The sequence below is a fragment of the Cucumis melo genome, chromosome 5, assembly GCF_025177605.1.
Source record: "Cucumis melo cultivar AY chromosome 5, USDA_Cmelo_AY_1.0, whole genome shotgun sequence".
Taxonomy (NCBI): Eukaryota; Viridiplantae; Streptophyta; class Magnoliopsida; order Cucurbitales; family Cucurbitaceae; genus Cucumis; species Cucumis melo.
In genome coordinates this window covers 15206400-15222660 of record NC_066861.1, presented here as the reverse complement: position 1 = coordinate 15222660, position 16261 = coordinate 15206400, and the positions used below count along the sequence as shown (strand labels likewise).

Here is a 16261-nt window from a genome sequence, read left to right as displayed (position 1 = left end):
TGGTATAACCCAATTAATTAAACGATCGTGTACCAAATAATAGTCAAATCTAAACGATCATGTACCAAATTGCGTTACCAAATATATTATGCGCATCTTTGACGGGCATTTTTGGTATTTTACACAATGGGCCCTGGGCTTTTTTCATTTTCAAAATTTTTCTATACAATGTAAATACTTTGCCGCTTTTTTATATTTTTGAAAAGACCCCTCATTATTATTGTTATTATAAATAAACCTCTCGTTCTATATGCCTTCATCTTCAACCTTTTCTCTTCTTCAAACACTAACTGTCGCCTCCTCACCTTTCTTCGTCATCCTCCATCTCCAGTTGTCAACTTCCTCCAGCCTTGACTGTAGCACGACGCAAGATGCACGCTCCATCGGAAACCGTCTTTTCGGCTCGGCCTTCGCACGCCTCAGTCTGCACTGTTTCTGTTTAGTTTTGTCAGTCGTTGACCCTCCGTGTCTCCTGTCGTCCGATCAAAGCCGAGCCGATCCTTTCCCTCTCCAAGCCTTGCGTGCCAGCCGTTCGAGCCGTTGCTTCCCTTCGAGTCGACTTCTCTCAGCTGTGTGAAGCCTTGCCTTCATCCAAGTTGAGCCACATGCATCCCTTACTTTAGTTGAGAGCAAGCCGCCTTCTTTCTAACTCGAGCCAAGTTTGAGCTGCACCCTTTAGCTGAGCCGCCCAGCAGCTTCATACCTTATTTACACCTATTTTGACCTATTTTGGTAAGTTTTAATGGGTTTTAGGTAATACCCATTAAATGACAATTTTAGACTCTAATTAATTTAATTTGGATTTTTAGTTGGATTTCTTTTGTGAAGGTTAATTGGCTAAATTGGGAGAAGTAATTTCGGAAAATATTGTTGAATTACTTTCATCCTCAACTTTGGGTAAGTTGATTAATTGGAGAATTTTGGAGATCGTAGCCCACTGTTAATATTTAGTAATTAAGCTATTTGAATTCTCTTTTATTGTTAGGATCAAATTAATTGGAAGGTTCTCAACCGTTAACTAGGAAATAAGTGTTTTAGCTAATCTCGAGGTAAGTGATTCTACTACTGAACCTTCGAACTGAATTTAAGAGAGGCTGCATGTATTTACGATTATGCATTGATGGTAGCTAAAATGCATAATGTGATGTTATTGATGATGATTGATATTATGTTGATGATGATAACTGATATTATGTTGATGATGATGATTGATATGTTTATGATTATTATGATACATGATATATTAATCATATAATAATCACACGCTTAAGGACGTTATGATTAATATTCATGTTATGTTATGATGTTTATGATGATGTTACATGCTTTTGTATTGTGGTATGTCTATTAACTTTATCTGTTAAATTTCTTACCCCACCTTTATTGTGATCCTATCTATGGGTCACTCGCACGACTAAGGGTGTTCCTACGAGACCACTCGCACGATTTAGGGGTGTACCTATGAATCACATGCACGGTTAGGAGACAATAATATTGTGTATGTGAGATCACTCGTATGACTAGGGGTGTTCTGACGGGACCAATCGTACGATTAGGGGTGTACCCACGTATTACAGATATGTTTATAGAGTGTGTACCTGCGATCACTCGCATGACTAGGGGTGTTTTCACTGGATTACTCGCACGATTTAGGGGTGCTCCATTAGACACACGACATTATGATTATGTTTCTAACAAAAAGTTAACAGATCACCTAGCGAGGCCAGTAATGGGTCCCTTACTAAGTATATTTATATATTCACTATTTTCTCTGTTTATATTTCAGGCTAAGATAGAGAACTTAAGAAGTTGGGGAATGACAGAAAGAGATTCGTAGCATGCCATATGGGGACACAGTTAGCTTCCGCGTCTATTTATATATTTATCAATATTTTAAATTTTAAACATTTTACTTAAGATTTTGTCCTATTTATTTGATTTTATTTTCTTTAAAATTGTTGGAACCCGCGAGTCACGTTTTCAAATTACTTTTCTTGGTTTTGATAACCTTATATTTTGTGAAAATCTTGTTTTTAGAAGAATTTTAGTCGTCCATTTCTTCAAGAAAGTGTAATTTGTTATTCGTCTTTTTAAGTAATGACCTTAACTTAAGTTAAAAGTTTAGTCGTTACAACTTATTATAATCAACATGATCGTTTTCCATAATCAACATGATCGTTTATTGTGGTTAACACGATCGTTTAAATTTGAAGCATTTTTTCTCATCATTGAAAAAGAACTACACGATTGTGTAACATGACCTAAACAATAGTAGATCATTCATTTAGACTATTGGACACAATCATTTAGAAAAAGATTACTCACGCATGCACGTGGTCGATTAATCGCATGTTGATTGGGGCATTTTTATATTTTTCATTATGGGCATATGTGCTTTTTTTTGTTTTCAGAATTATTCTATACAGTGTAAATATTTTACTAATTTATTATATTTTTGAAAAAACCCCTTTTATATTTTGCAAATATGACATTTTTTAAAAAAAATCCTATTTTAAACGATTGTGTTCACAATGGCTAACGCTCGTTTAGATCATGTTAAAATGATATTTAGACGATCTTGATATTCTCGAATATGAGGAAGATGAGCTTCAAAGACTCTTGTCGAAAATGGTGGAGATAAAATAGGAGATTTAAACAGGAGAATAAATCATTTAAAATAGAAGAAAGAAATTCTGGAAAAAGGAGATGAAGAAATCTAAGAAGAGAAGATGAATAAATTGCAAAGAAGAAGATGAAAGAGAAGTGACGAATCGTCCGCAATATTCAAGGGCAAAACTGAAAATTTTGAAAATGTTGTACTGACTTCATGAACTTTTGCTTTACACAAGCCGTAAATATTTTGTGTTTTATTACATTAATGAAAATTAACCTTCGTTTTATTCCCAAATTACCCATAATTTAACCCTAATATTTTTCCATCTTTAATTTCCTCCTCTAGTCGTCGACTCCATTTTACCCACTCTCTTTCTTTTTGTATTTCTTCTCATCAACTAGCCTCATCTGATAACAATAGCATGACACAAACACATAACCATCATGCGACCTCAAACCATGTCGGACCCACAAGCGATGGCACTAACCATGAACTTCTACAGTTTCTCTGTCTATTTTCAATTTTTGTGGTTTTGTTATTCTTAATGGACTTTATGGATTGATCGATTGGATGCTCAAGAGGGAGAAAGTGTAGGTTCATCTTTTTGTTTCTTAGTTTTACCATTTTTTATCTTCCTTTTCTACCATGGGAATCCATCAATAGTGCAATCAACTTGTTAGGACCTAATGTGCGACCCAATAATGTGGCAAAATCCTAACCAATTTGACCCTGAAGATTCAGGCTATGTACTGTATGAGACAAAGGGGCAGTGCAGTTTCAATTACATAGTTAGTTATGTAACAGATTTGTTAAGACAAATCTAACCGTTAGCAATTATATGTTATTCAAATAAGAATCATATTTCAATCAGATTGCGATCAATCATTATTATCAATAAGATAACAATCAATATCAAATAGCAATCACATGGTAATTAGATAACAAATAAATATTAGTAGTAGTCCACATAAGATCACTACAAGAATTTTGGCCTTTAATGTCGGTTTAAAACCGACATCTTTGTGAGCGTTATTAAAGGTCTTTAATGTCGGTTGGGCTTTAATGTCGGTTTAAAAACGACATTAAAGGCCTCTTTAATGTCGGTTTAAAAACGACATTAAAGGCCTTTAATGTCAGTTTTCAACCGACATCTTTGATGGTGTTATTGAAGCCCTTTAATGTCGGTTGGGCTTTAATGTCGGTTTAAAAACGACATTAAAGCCCTCTTTAGTGTCGGTTTGTCAGTTTTCAACCGACATCTTTGATAGTGTTATTGAAGCTCTTTAATGTCGGTTGAACTCTGATATGTCGGTTTAAAACCGACATTAAAGCCTAGTTTTTTTATTTATTTTTACAAATTTATTTTTATTTAATTGTTACATTATTGTCCTATAGACCGACATTGGGTCAATGTAGATAAATATGTTTTTCACACGCCAACAAATCAATGAAATTCATATTATGTTAGAAACTATAACATTTGTCTTTTACATTTGAATACACAAAATAAAATATTAATATTATGTTTATATATACATTCTACAATAGTACATGAAAAAAGATTCTAATACAAGAATTAAATAATTAAAAATCCTAAATGCCTTCTCAGTCTTCAATTTTCAACGGTCGCTTGACCATTTCTACACAATCGCTTAGCTTTCAACCCGATATCACTTCAATTATCTACAAACAATACCCAAATAAACCATTTATATGAATAACAAAGCTGTTTGAAGTACTGAAATTGCAGAAAAGGATGAAAAGTTCTTAATATTGCCCACCAAATGAATAATCAACATTTTTTTACATAACATTATTATGAAAACCAATATCAATCTATAAAGAAATAAGCAACATCAACACAATAAGCTGAAAAGTAAAGCTTATTGTAGTCCAACGTAAGCATAAGTAGCGCAAAGAAAAAATGTCCCTTACGTCACCAATGGAATTTCATTCCAAGTAAACATAAACATCATTAAAAATTAACTAAAATAATAAATAATAAACAAAACCAGAGAAAGAGAGGAAGAATCACAACTTACCAATAATCCCACCACCTGCTGTTTCGCCAGCAAGACTACCATTTCCATTACCACTGCCAAGTTCACAAGGGAGATTGGGATCACCATACGCAACACCGCCATTAATGAAGGTGCCATTATAGTATCCATCACCACCTTTCCCACCATGTCCACCACCTGCACCAAAGCCATTTGCAAAAATTCGTCCTCTACCCACTCCACCGGTGCAGCCTGCACAACCAAGTACAAAACATGGTGAGTTGCAATAATGGAAAATTTTCCTCTTATGAATAACCAAACTTTCATCAAGAAAAGATGGAGGCAATCACATACAATAACGAAAACCCACAAAGGATGCAAGATAAAACTAAGATACCAATTTAAATGGAAAAAAAGAAGAAGAAACGATACATAGCCGAAGCACAACAGAAAACTTTAATTTATCTACAATAGTGTAATGTAATATGTTCAACCTTCAGTTGAGATGAAGCTGCGGTATATTAACAATTTTTCATTAAAACTACTTGAACCTGCCAGGTAAGAACAAAATAATTGGAAGAAAAATGCATACCAAGACCAGAAGCACTAATTGCACCAGATAGGTAAACAAATATATCCCTGACCCATGAAACAAGCCAAGCAATGTGGTCAATCTGCAGAAACAAATCTTCAACTCGACAAATCTGCAGAAACAAGCTAAGAAAACAAATATCAGATTAGACAATGAAAAGCATGTTCAGTGTAATGAATAAATCTAAAAAATAATATTCTCCACACAAGATAACTACTTAGTGGTCAATCTGGCTAATGAGACACCTGAAGAGTGAAGGGCAATGTGGAATTCACGTTACAATCTTCAGGGGGGTGAAGTAGTTCCGCTGGACAATCAGAAAGTTCACAGTAGAGCCGTGGTCTCCTGCAAATTTATAGAAAAGTTAGGGAAACAAAAACGAAATTACTGATCTAAGATCATACATTAGAAAACTTACGTCTTATTGGCTTTTGAATCGTCCAAAGGTCCTCGGAGGAATGACTTAGGCCCAACCTTAATATTATCAAGTAGATATTCAACACTTGGTACAAACAAACAATAAAAAAAAATGTGCATGCTCTTATATGTACGGTTTAAGCGAATTCTAAACAGTAAAGAAAGTTAATTCATGTAACGACCCAACTCCTTATACTGAATCGAAGTCATTACCAAATATAGAACAAGTGGTTTAAGTCATAAAAAAAAAAATTTCAAAACGCATACGGTTTAAGAAATTTTATTTATAAAATTTAAACAAGGTAGTCATGCAAAAATGTAAAAGCGTTCTGAAATCCTACTCGGGCCCTATCTACATAAAAGATGGTAGGTGATGAAAAGTACTCAAATTCAAATGCGAAAATCTGAAATAAGAATAAGCGGAAGCGGTAGTCCCTATGGCCCTCCATGGTCTCACTTCGGGTCGCTCGCCAGCTTGCCCTTGCCCTTGCCCCGTCCTCTACCTGAAAACATAAAACGAAGAGAGTGAGTATAAAAATACTCAGTAAGGGACCCACTACTAGTCCCACTAGGTGCCTGTTAACTTCCTGTTAGAGTCCTGATAACTGGTACCCAATCTCTGGCACGTTCCCGAACACGTGCAATCATGCGCTCCCGTAGGAACGTAACTCTGGTCTTCGGTGCCCCGGGGGACACCTAGGACAGTCGGGATGCGAGGACCCCGTCGAGTCACTCGAGTCATATCTATATCCATGCTAGACTGGCGTCCCGTCGGACCACACAGTCCTCAATAGGTGGTGATCCCGAAGGACACCCATGCAGGTACGACTCTAACAGATCAAGCTAACAGGTACCCTAAGTGCAGTATACATACACATGGCATCAGCATATAACATATCATATAAATCATCTCTGCCCTCTCCGTCTCGACATTCGTCGTATAGCTATAACAGCTCTCGCCACACATAACAGGCTATAGTATAACCATACCGTCATTTACATCATACTAACATTGATTTTAGGCATCGTACCGTCCAATCCTCAACATGCAAAATTGGAGTATACATCATCTCATATTTCTAAGCATGGAGCTAGTAGTAGAATCTCTTACCTGGAGATTTACTTGACGAGTCCTAACCGCGAGGCAGTACGCTTTCCAAGCGACGAGGTCCTAACTGTTTAATATGCCAAAATTCGTAATTAGGTCGCCCACGATTAACGGTTCAAAACTCATTCGAAATGACTTACCCTAGAAGGAGATTGCAGTGCTCAAGCCCCTACTGAAGAAATCGCCCGCTGCAGCAGTTACTTGGTCCAAGACGTCCCTTAAGGAAAAATGATCTAATTTAATTCCAAATTAAATTAACTAGTGCCCAAAATATTGAATCTTACTGGATAATGCCAAAATAATTGATTTAATTACCAAAAATTAGGTGGAAGGAGCCAAATTAGTCCTGGCGGCTCGGCTGGAAGAGGACAGGGACCGGCTCGGCTTGGCGCAGGCGCGGCTCGGCTCGGCACAGGGATTACGCGTGCGGCTCGGCTTGCAGCAGGAGGGAGACGCGGCTCGGCTACGCAGAAGCGCGGCGCGGCGCGGCTTGTGGTGCAGACCGGCGCGGCTCGTGGCGTGGGATGGGCGCGCGCGGGCTCGGCTTACGACTCGGAGCGGGCGTGCGCGAGCGTGGAGCGGGTTCGGTTTTGGGCGAGCGGGCGCGGGTCGGTTTCGGGCGAGCGGGCGCGGATCGGTTTCGGGTTCGGGCGTCGGTCGAAACGTGGGTTCGGCTTCGACGGCTGGAGGCGCGCGGCTGACGATCGTCAACTGCTGCTGCTCGGCGACTCGGCAGGACGCAGCTTCACGCGATGGCTGGCGGCTGCGCACGATCCGGCTGAGCTGCTCGACGACGCAGCAGAACGCGGCTTCATGCGACGGCTGGCGGCTGCGAACGACTCGGCTGAGCTGCTCGACGACGCAGCAGAACGAGGCTTCACGCGACGGCTGGCGGCTGCAACGATCCGGCTGAGCTGACGAACAGAAGGAGGAGGGCTTGGCGGCTCGGGTACGCGGCGGCGGCGGCGGCGGCGTGCGACGGCTAGGGTTTCCAAAAAAATTCCTTTTTTTTTTTTTTTTCTTTCTCTCCCTCTTTACGCACGAGTCCCAAGGCCCTTTTATATAAAAAATGACTCTTTTCTTTCCTTTTAAAAACCCAAAACAACCCCTCTCTCTCTCTCTCCAAATCTCACCAAAACAACCAATTTTAGTTTAATATGGGCTTCCCTAATTATTTCCAACAAAATAAAATTAAAATAATAAGATAAATAAATAAATGGAAAAATGATTCTTATTATCCTAAACAAATGAGGATTCCCAACTTTAATTACTCAAGAAAATCCAAATGGTAAGGTTCTTCCAATAAATCTAAAATTTCCATAACCCCACTTAACATTAATGACAATGGACAAAACCCAAAAGAGATATCGAATTGTTGGGCGTTACAATCTTCCCTCCTAAAAAAACTTTCGTCCTCGAAAGTTCTAATCCTCGAACAGCTCGGGGTACTGGGCTCTCATATCCTCTTCTTTCTCCCACGTGGCCTCTTCCACTCCATGGTTCTGCCAAAGGATTTTGACCAGTGGAATTTCTCGACTGCGAAGCTTCTTGACCTCCCTTGCCAAGACCTCGACAGGCTGCTCCTCGTAGCTCAAGTTCTCGCTAATCTGCAGTGGTTCGAAGTCCACCACATGTGTTGGGTCTGCGACATATTTCCTCAGCATGGAGATATGGAACACGTCGTGCACTGCAGCAAAAGATGGGGGTAGCGCCAAGCGGTAAGCCACGGGGCCAATCCGCTCCAATATCTCGAACGGCCCTACGAAGCGTGGACTCAGCTTCCCCTTCTTCGCGAACCTCAGAACACCCTTCATGGGTGCAACCTTCAGAAAAACCATATCTCCCACTTCAAACTCGAGGTCCTTACGTCGTACATCAGCGTAACTTTTCTGTCTGCTCTGGGCTGTCAGCATACGAGCTCGGATCTTCTGTATGGCTGCGTTGGTCGTCTGCACTAACTCGGGGCCTAGCATCCTCTGCTCTCCAACCTCGCCCCAGCAGACAGGGGATCTACAGCACTTGCCATACAGAGCCTCGAACGGTGCCATACCGATGGTAGCCTGGTAGCTGTTGTTATAGGCAAACTCCATCAGATGCAGATGGGAGTCCCAACTTCCTAAAAACTCTAGTACGCAGGCTCGCAGCATGTCTTCCAAAATCTGGTTCAATCTCTCTGTCTGACCATCAGTCTGAGGGTGGAATGCCGTGCTGAAGTCCAACCTCGTACCTAATGCAAGTTGAAGTCCTTTCCAGAACTTCGATGTGAAACGGGCGTCTCTGTCTGAAATGATGGATACGGGTACTCCATGTAGTCTCACAATCTCTGTCATATATAGCTGCCCCCACTTACTGGCAGTGTAAGTGGATTTCCCTGGCACGAAATGGGCCGACTTCGTGAGTCTGTCGACCACAACCCAGATCACCGTGTAGCCCCTTAGGGTCTTGGGCAGTCCCGTAATAAAATCCATCGACACACTCTCCCACTTCCACTCTGGCACACTCAAGGGTTGCAACAACCCTGCTGGATGCTGCCTAGGTGCCTTCACCTGCTGGCACACCAAGCATCTACTGACAAAGTCTGCCACATCCCTCTTCATGCCCCTCCACCAATAGACACTCCTTAAGTCCTGGTACATCTTCGTACTCCCAGGGTGCATGGTAAACGGGGAACTGTGGGCCTCAGTCAAAAGCTCCGTCTTAACTGCGCTGTCTTCCGGCACACACAGGCGTCCCTCAAACATAAGGCCATCGTCAGAGGATATGGAGAAGTCTTCACCTTGCTCTGTCTCTACCACACGACGCTTCTCTGCCAAGTAAGGGTCATTCAGCTGAGCAGCAATGATCTTTTGCCTCAAGGTTGGCTGAACTGCCAACTGAGCCAACTGTGCGGTAACCTCACCTACTGAGACTGCAATCTCGGCTCTCTCAAAATCCCTGAGTAAGGGGGTCTGCTTGGTGATTAGCGCTGCTGAATGTGCCACTTTCCTACTCAGCGCGTCAGCCACTACATTTGCTTTGCCTGGGTGGTATAGGATCTCGCAGTCGTAGTCTTTCACCAACTCGAGCCACCTCCTCTGCCTCATGTTCAACTCCTTCTGAGTGAAGAAGTACTTCAGGCTCTTATGGTCGGTGTAAATCTGAATCTTCTCACCGTACAGATAGTGCCTCCATATCTTCAGTGCAAAGACTACAGCTGCCAACTCCAAGTCATGGGTAGGGTAGTTCTGCTCATGGATCTTCAACTGGCGGGAGGCATAAGCAACCACCTTACCTTGCTGCATCAGGACACAGCCCAGTCCCTTCTTGGAGGCGTCACTATAGATTACAAAGTTTCCCGAACCATCGGGCACTGTCAGGACCGGTGCAGTCACTAGCTTCTGTTTGAGCTCCTGAAAGCTCCTCTCGCAGGCTGGGCTCCAGACAAAAGGGGTTCCCTTTCTGGTCAACTGGGTCAACGGGCTGGCTATACGTGAGAAGTCTTCCACGAACCTCCTGTAGTAACCTGCCAAGCCCAGAAAACTTCGAATTTCACTAACCGTGGACGGTCGAGTCCAGTTGGTCACCGCTTCAATCTTTGCGGGATCTACTGAAACTCCCTCACTGGAAACCACGTGGCCAAGAAACGTCACCTTCCTTAACCAGAATTCACACTTGGAGAACTTGGCATACAACTTGTTGGCTCGAAGGGTCTCCAAAACCTGGTGTAAGTGCTCCTCGTGCTCAGCCTCAGTTTTTGAGTAAATGAGGATGTCGTCAATGAAGACTATGACGAACGAGTCTAGAAAGTCCTTAAACACCCTGTTCATCAAATCCACGAACACTGCAGGAGCGTTAGTCAAGCCGAAAGACATCACAACGAATTCGTAATGTCCGTACCTCGATCGAAAGGCCGTCTTGGGAATGTCACCGTCCCTAATCCTCAACTGGTGATAGCCTGATCGCAGGTCGATCTTGGAAAAGACAGTGGCTCCCTGCAACTGATCGAACAGGTCATCAATCCTGGGCAAGGGGTAGCGGTTTTTGACCGTCACCTTGTTCAGCTCTCGGTAGTCAATACAAAGGCGCATCGACCCATCCTTCTTCTTCACGAACAATACTGGGGCTCCCCAAGGCGACACACTGGGCCGGATGAAGCCTTTGTCCAACAACTCCTGTAACTGGACCTTCAACTCCTTTAGCTCGGCTGGAGCCATTCTGTAAGGGGCCCTCGAGATAGGGGCAGTGCCCGGCTCTAACTCGATGGCGAAGTCTACCTCTCTGGGAGGCGGAAGTCCTGGGAGTTCGTCTGGGAAAACGTCGGGGTACTCCCTCACCACTGGTTCAGACGATAGGGAAACTTCTGGTTCTCTAATATCCACTACGCTTGCCAAGATGCCCCAAGTTCCCTGGCTGAGTAGTTTACTAGCCTTCATGGCTGAGATGACCTTGGGTATACATACCATGCCTGCCCCCCTGAACTTGAAGCTAGCCTCGGAGGGAGGGTTAAAGACAACTTCCTTGCCAAAACAGTCTATATTTGCATGGTTGGCTGACAGCCAATCCATGCCTAGTATCACGTCAAAGTCCTGCATGTCTAACACTAGTAAGGTCACGTCTAACATACGATTTGCTATCTCTACCCGACATGCCTTTATTTGTTCTTTGGACAACAGGACCTCCCCAGATGGAGTAGAAACCGACAAAACACTACCCAAAGGCTCTACCTCCAAACCCACATGCTGAACGAAAACGGAGGATATAAACGAGTGGGATGACCCAGAGTCAAATAGCACAAAAGCATAATGCCCCAAAATTGGGAGCGTACCTGTCACCACTGTGCCAGCTTGCTCGGCCTCCTGCCGGGTGGTGGCGAAAACTCTCCCCTGCTGGGACGCAGAAGGCTGGGGCGGTGTCGTCTCAAAGGGTTTCCGAGGACACACATCAGCAGTGTGCCCCGGCTGTCTACATCTGAAGCAGACTCCACTTCCAGCTAAGCAACGACCTCCGTGGACTCTCCCGCAGGTAGTACAAGCGGGTAGCTCTCTCAGAGTCCTCCCGACTGCTGCAAGCTCCCGTCGGTGTCTCTGGAAGACACCTCCTGACCTCAGTGTTCGCTGCGGTGCTACGTCAGGCTGCGTCTCCACCTTTCTCTTCTGTCCCAAGGCTGACCCTCTGCCGGCAGCCTTAGACGGATCGGCTCTCTCAGGCAGGCTCAAATCCAGTGCTATACGTAGTGCATCAGCATGCGTGGCTGGGCGGAGGGCTCTGACAATGCCCTGAAGGTCTAGCCTGAGTCCTCTAACGAATTTCTCCGTCCTGGCAGCCTCATCCCTTACCATATCGGGAGCAAAGCGGGACAGCATATCGAACTCGGCGTCGTACTGCTCCACCGTCATGTCGCCTTGCTCCAAGTTTAGGAACTCTTGCAGCTTGGCGTGCTTCACATTGGCAGAGAAGAACTTAGCATAGAAGTTCTCCTTGAACTGCTCCCAAGTTATTTTGCTGACATCGCCCCCCAGCATTCTCTCAGCGGTCTCCCACCAGGCGGTGCCCCTGTCCTCCAAGAAGAAGACTGCACACTGCACCTTCTGGTCTTCTGGGCACTTCATGTACCGGAAAATAGTCTCTATGGACGTCAACCACATTTGGGCCTTTGTGGGGTTGTCCATGGATCCGTCAAAGGTCTTGGGATTATACTTCCTGAAATCCCGTAAGTGTTTCGCCTCGGCCGACAGTTGAACTCGTACTGGTTGAGCTTCCTCAGGGGCTGGAGGAGCGACGGCCTGAGCCTGAACAGGGGCGGCCTGGGCCTGAGCAGGGGCGGCCTGGTTCTGCTGGGCGGCAAGGAAAGGCGCCAAAGCAGCTTGCAGCATGTCCTGATAACGCTGCTCCATCGCGGCGAGATCCGCCTGGGTGACCGGTGCGTTTGGGTCGACTGCCGGTGCAACAGGTGGCGCCTCCGGCTGGCCACGACCGGCTCCTCTGCCTCCCCTACCACCTCCTCGGCGTGCACCCCTACGTGGCGGCATTCTCCCTAAAATTCACCAACAAACTTTTCACCACAAGAACTTAACACCCTATATCTAGGTCTTAGACTATTCAGGCAAAATTGTAATCTTAACATTAGCAAGGCTTTAGACATACCTGGCGAGTGCCGAAGGACCGTATAGCCATAGGGTGAAGTAAAACCAAAACAAAAAAAATGACTTACATCGTAGGTCAGTCTACAGAACCTAAAACACTGTGCTCTGATACCAACTGTAACGACCCAACTCCTTATACTGAATCGAAGTCATTACCAAATATAGAACAAGTGGTTTAAGTCATAAAAAAAAAAATTCAAAACGCATACGGTTTAAGAAATTTTATTTATAAAATTTAAACAAGGTAGTCATGCAAAAATGTAAAAGCGTTCTGAAATCCTACTCGGGCCCTATCTACATAAAAGATGGTAGGTGATGAAAAGTACTCAAATTCAAATGCGAAAATCTGAAATAAGAATAAGCGGAAGCGGTAGTCCCTATGGCCCTCCATGGTCTCACTTCGGGTCGCTCGCCAGCTTGCCCTTGCCCTTGCCCCGTCCTCTACCTGAAAACATAAAACGAAGAGAGTGAGTATAAAAATACTCAGTAAGGGACCCACTACTAGTCCCACTAGGTGTCTGTTAACTTCCTGTTAGAGTCCTGATAACTGGTACCCAATCTCTGGCACGTTCCCGAACACGTGCAATCATGCGCTCCCGTAGGAACGTAACTCTGGTCTTCGGTGCCCCGGGGGACACCTAGGACAGTCGGGAGGCGAGGACCCCGTCGAGTCACTCGAGTCATATCTATATCCATGCTAGACTGGCGTCCCGTCGGACCACACAGTCCTCAATAGGTGGTGATCCCGAAGGACACCCATGCAGGTACGACTCTAACAGATCAAGCTAACAGGTACCCTAAGTGCAGTATACATACACATGGCATCAGCATATAACATATCATATAAATCATCTCTGCCCTCTCCGTCTCGACATTCGTCGTATAGCTATAACAGCTCTCGCCACACATAACAGGCTATAGTATAACCATACCGTCATTTACATCATACTAACATTGATTTTAGGCATCGTACCGTCCAATCCTCAACATGCAAAATTGGAGTATACATCATCTCATATTTCTAAGCATGGAGCTAGTAGTAGAATCTCTTACCTGGAGATTTACTTGACGAGTCCTAACCGCGAGGCAGTACGCTTTCCAAGCGACGAGGTCCTAACTGTTTAATATGCCAAAATTCGTAATTAGGTCGCCCACGATTAACGGTTCAAAACTCATTCGAAATGACTTACCCTAGAAGGAGATTGCAGTGCTCAAGCCCCTACTGAAGAAATCCCCCGCTGCAGCAGTTACTTGGTCCAAGACGTCCCTTAAGGAAAAATGATCTAATTTAATTCCAAATTAAATTAACTAGTGCCCAAAATATTGAATCTTACTGGATAATGCCAAAATAATTGATTTAATTACCAAAAATTAGGTGGAAGGAGCCAAATTAGTCCTGGCGGCTCGGCTGGAAGAGGACAGGGACCGGCTCGGCTTGGCGCAGGCGCGGCTCGGCTCGGCACAGGGATTACGCGTGCGGCTCGGCTTGCAGCAGGAGGGAGACGCGGCTCGGCTACGCAGAAGCGCGGCGCGGCGCGGCTTGTGGTGCAGACCGGCGCGGCTCGTGGCGTGGGATGGGCGCGCGCGGGCTCGGCTTACGACTCGGAGCGGGCGTGCGCGAGCGTGGAGCGGGTTCGGTTTCGGGCGAGCGGGCGCGGGTCGGTTTCGGGCGAGCGGGGCGCGGATCGGTTTCGGGTTCGGGCGTCGGCCGAAACGTGGGTTCGGCTTCGACGGCTGGAGGCGCGCGGCTGACGATCGTCAACTGCTGCTGCTCGGCGACTCGGCAGGACGCGGCTTCACGCGATGGCTGGCGGCTGCGCACGATCCGGCTGAGCTGCTCGACGACGCAGCAGAACGCGGCTTCATGCGACGGCTGGCGGCTGCGAACGACTCGGCTGAGCTGCTCGACGACGCAGCAGAACGAGGCTTCACGCGACGGCTGGCGGCTGCAACGATCCGGCTGAGCTGACGAACAGAAGGAGGAGGGCCTTGCGGCTCGGGTACGCGGCGGCGGCGTGCGGCGGCTAGGGTTTCCAAAAAAATTCTTTTTTTTTTTTTTTTTCTTTCTCTCCCTCTTTACGCACGAGTCCCAAGGCCCTTTTATATAAAAAATGACTCTTTTCTTTCCTTTTAAAAACCCAAAACAACCCCTCTCTCTCTCTCTCCAAATCTCACCAAAACAACCAATTTTAGTTTAATATGGGCTTCCCTAATTATTTCCAACAAAATAAAATTAAAATAATAAGATAAATAAATAAATGGAAAAATGATTCTTATTATCCTAAACAAATGAGGATTCCCAACTTTAATTACTCAAGAAAATCCAAATGGTAAGGTTCTTCCAATAAATCTAAAATTTCCATAACCCCACTTAACATTAATGACAATGGACAAAACCCAAAAGAGATATCGAATTGTTGGGCGTTACAATTCAGCTTACATAGATACTGAAAAACAATGATAGTATAAGACGTTGGCCCCAAGCAGAGATGTTGCCACAATTTCATTGTCTCCGCCGTCTATAAGTATTTTGGAATTCCACATTAAATGCATTTTCACAAACATGCGAAGGGCCCCGTATATCTGCCATATCAATGATAGCTCAGTCTTTCACATTTAAAAAAAATGATATATACATCTGTTTATTAACGGAAAAAGAAAAATAATTGACAAACATAACTCAGGCTCTGTAATCCACAATAACCAAGTACCAACCAATCAAAAACAAAGAAAATATGAAATTTTTTAGCCTATTGAAGTAGTAATGGGGACCGAAGAAAAGGATTAAAAACATCAAAATGCCTCAAAAAGTCGTTTTTCAGGCAAGCAACCTTAAAATCATCCACATAGTCTGCGACATCCTTCATAGCATAAAATCCACTAAGTAAAAAATTTAGCACAATTTAACTTTCTTACTTGCATGCTTTACACACCAGGATGAAATAGACACAAACCTATGTATATTTAGAATTAGCATTGGATTTGAATGTAGAATTAATAAAATGCACAAAATACAGAAACCAATACTTGTGCATGCCCAAGTATGCATGGTCCCTGTGGAATATTGCCATCTAAACTTATTGATAGATTAATCTTAAACATCAAGGATGATTCAAAAATCTACAAAATCTTAAAGCGCCCGTGAACTTCAAGTGTAACACTAGGGGTGTGAATTTCTCTATTAAAAGCAACATGGAGATTAATAAATACCAAAAGTCTACGACAAGAAAATTAATTGTGGACTCTAAGAACACATTATTTCTCTCAACAAGAACACTGAATTAGCATACCTCTTTTGCAGCATCAATATTTTTGCAATCAAAGGTTGAATCGAAAACATACGCCATTGCACTCTACAATTTCCACCAATTTGAAGAAACATGTTATTTACATTGAGAAAACAAAAGT

The 16261-nt window shown here is 43.9% G+C and overlaps 3 long non-coding RNA genes across 4 annotated transcripts; all 3 read right to left on the bottom strand.

Annotated features, from left to right (window-relative positions):
- Positions 1 to 4121: 4121 nt before the first annotated feature.
- Positions 4122 to 5686, bottom strand: LOC127149377 (uncharacterized). 2 transcript variants are annotated; one of them, XR_007820907.1, is made up of 4 exons: positions 5625 to 5686; positions 5424 to 5551; positions 5207 to 5318; positions 4122 to 4297 (listed from the first exon to the last, which is right to left on the bottom strand). It is a non-coding gene; the product is annotated as an uncharacterized LOC127149377 (long non-coding RNA). The 2 variants fall into 2 exon arrangements; XR_007820908.1 differs by lacking the exon at positions 4122 to 4297 and adding an exon at positions 4825 to 4866.
- Positions 5687 to 5932: 246 nt separating this feature from the next.
- LOC127149379 (uncharacterized) lies at positions 5933 to 6914 on the bottom strand. Its single transcript, XR_007820910.1, has 3 exons — positions 6872 to 6914; positions 6735 to 6798; positions 5933 to 6126 (listed from the first exon to the last, which is right to left on the bottom strand). It is a non-coding gene; the product is annotated as an uncharacterized LOC127149379 (long non-coding RNA).
- A 6078-nt stretch (positions 6915 to 12992) lies between these two features.
- Positions 12993 to 14191, bottom strand: LOC127149378 (uncharacterized). Its single transcript, XR_007820909.1, has 3 exons — positions 14044 to 14191; positions 13907 to 13970; positions 12993 to 13298 (listed from the first exon to the last, which is right to left on the bottom strand). It is a non-coding gene; the product is annotated as an uncharacterized LOC127149378 (long non-coding RNA).
- Between the last annotated feature and the right edge of the window lie 2070 nt (positions 14192 to 16261).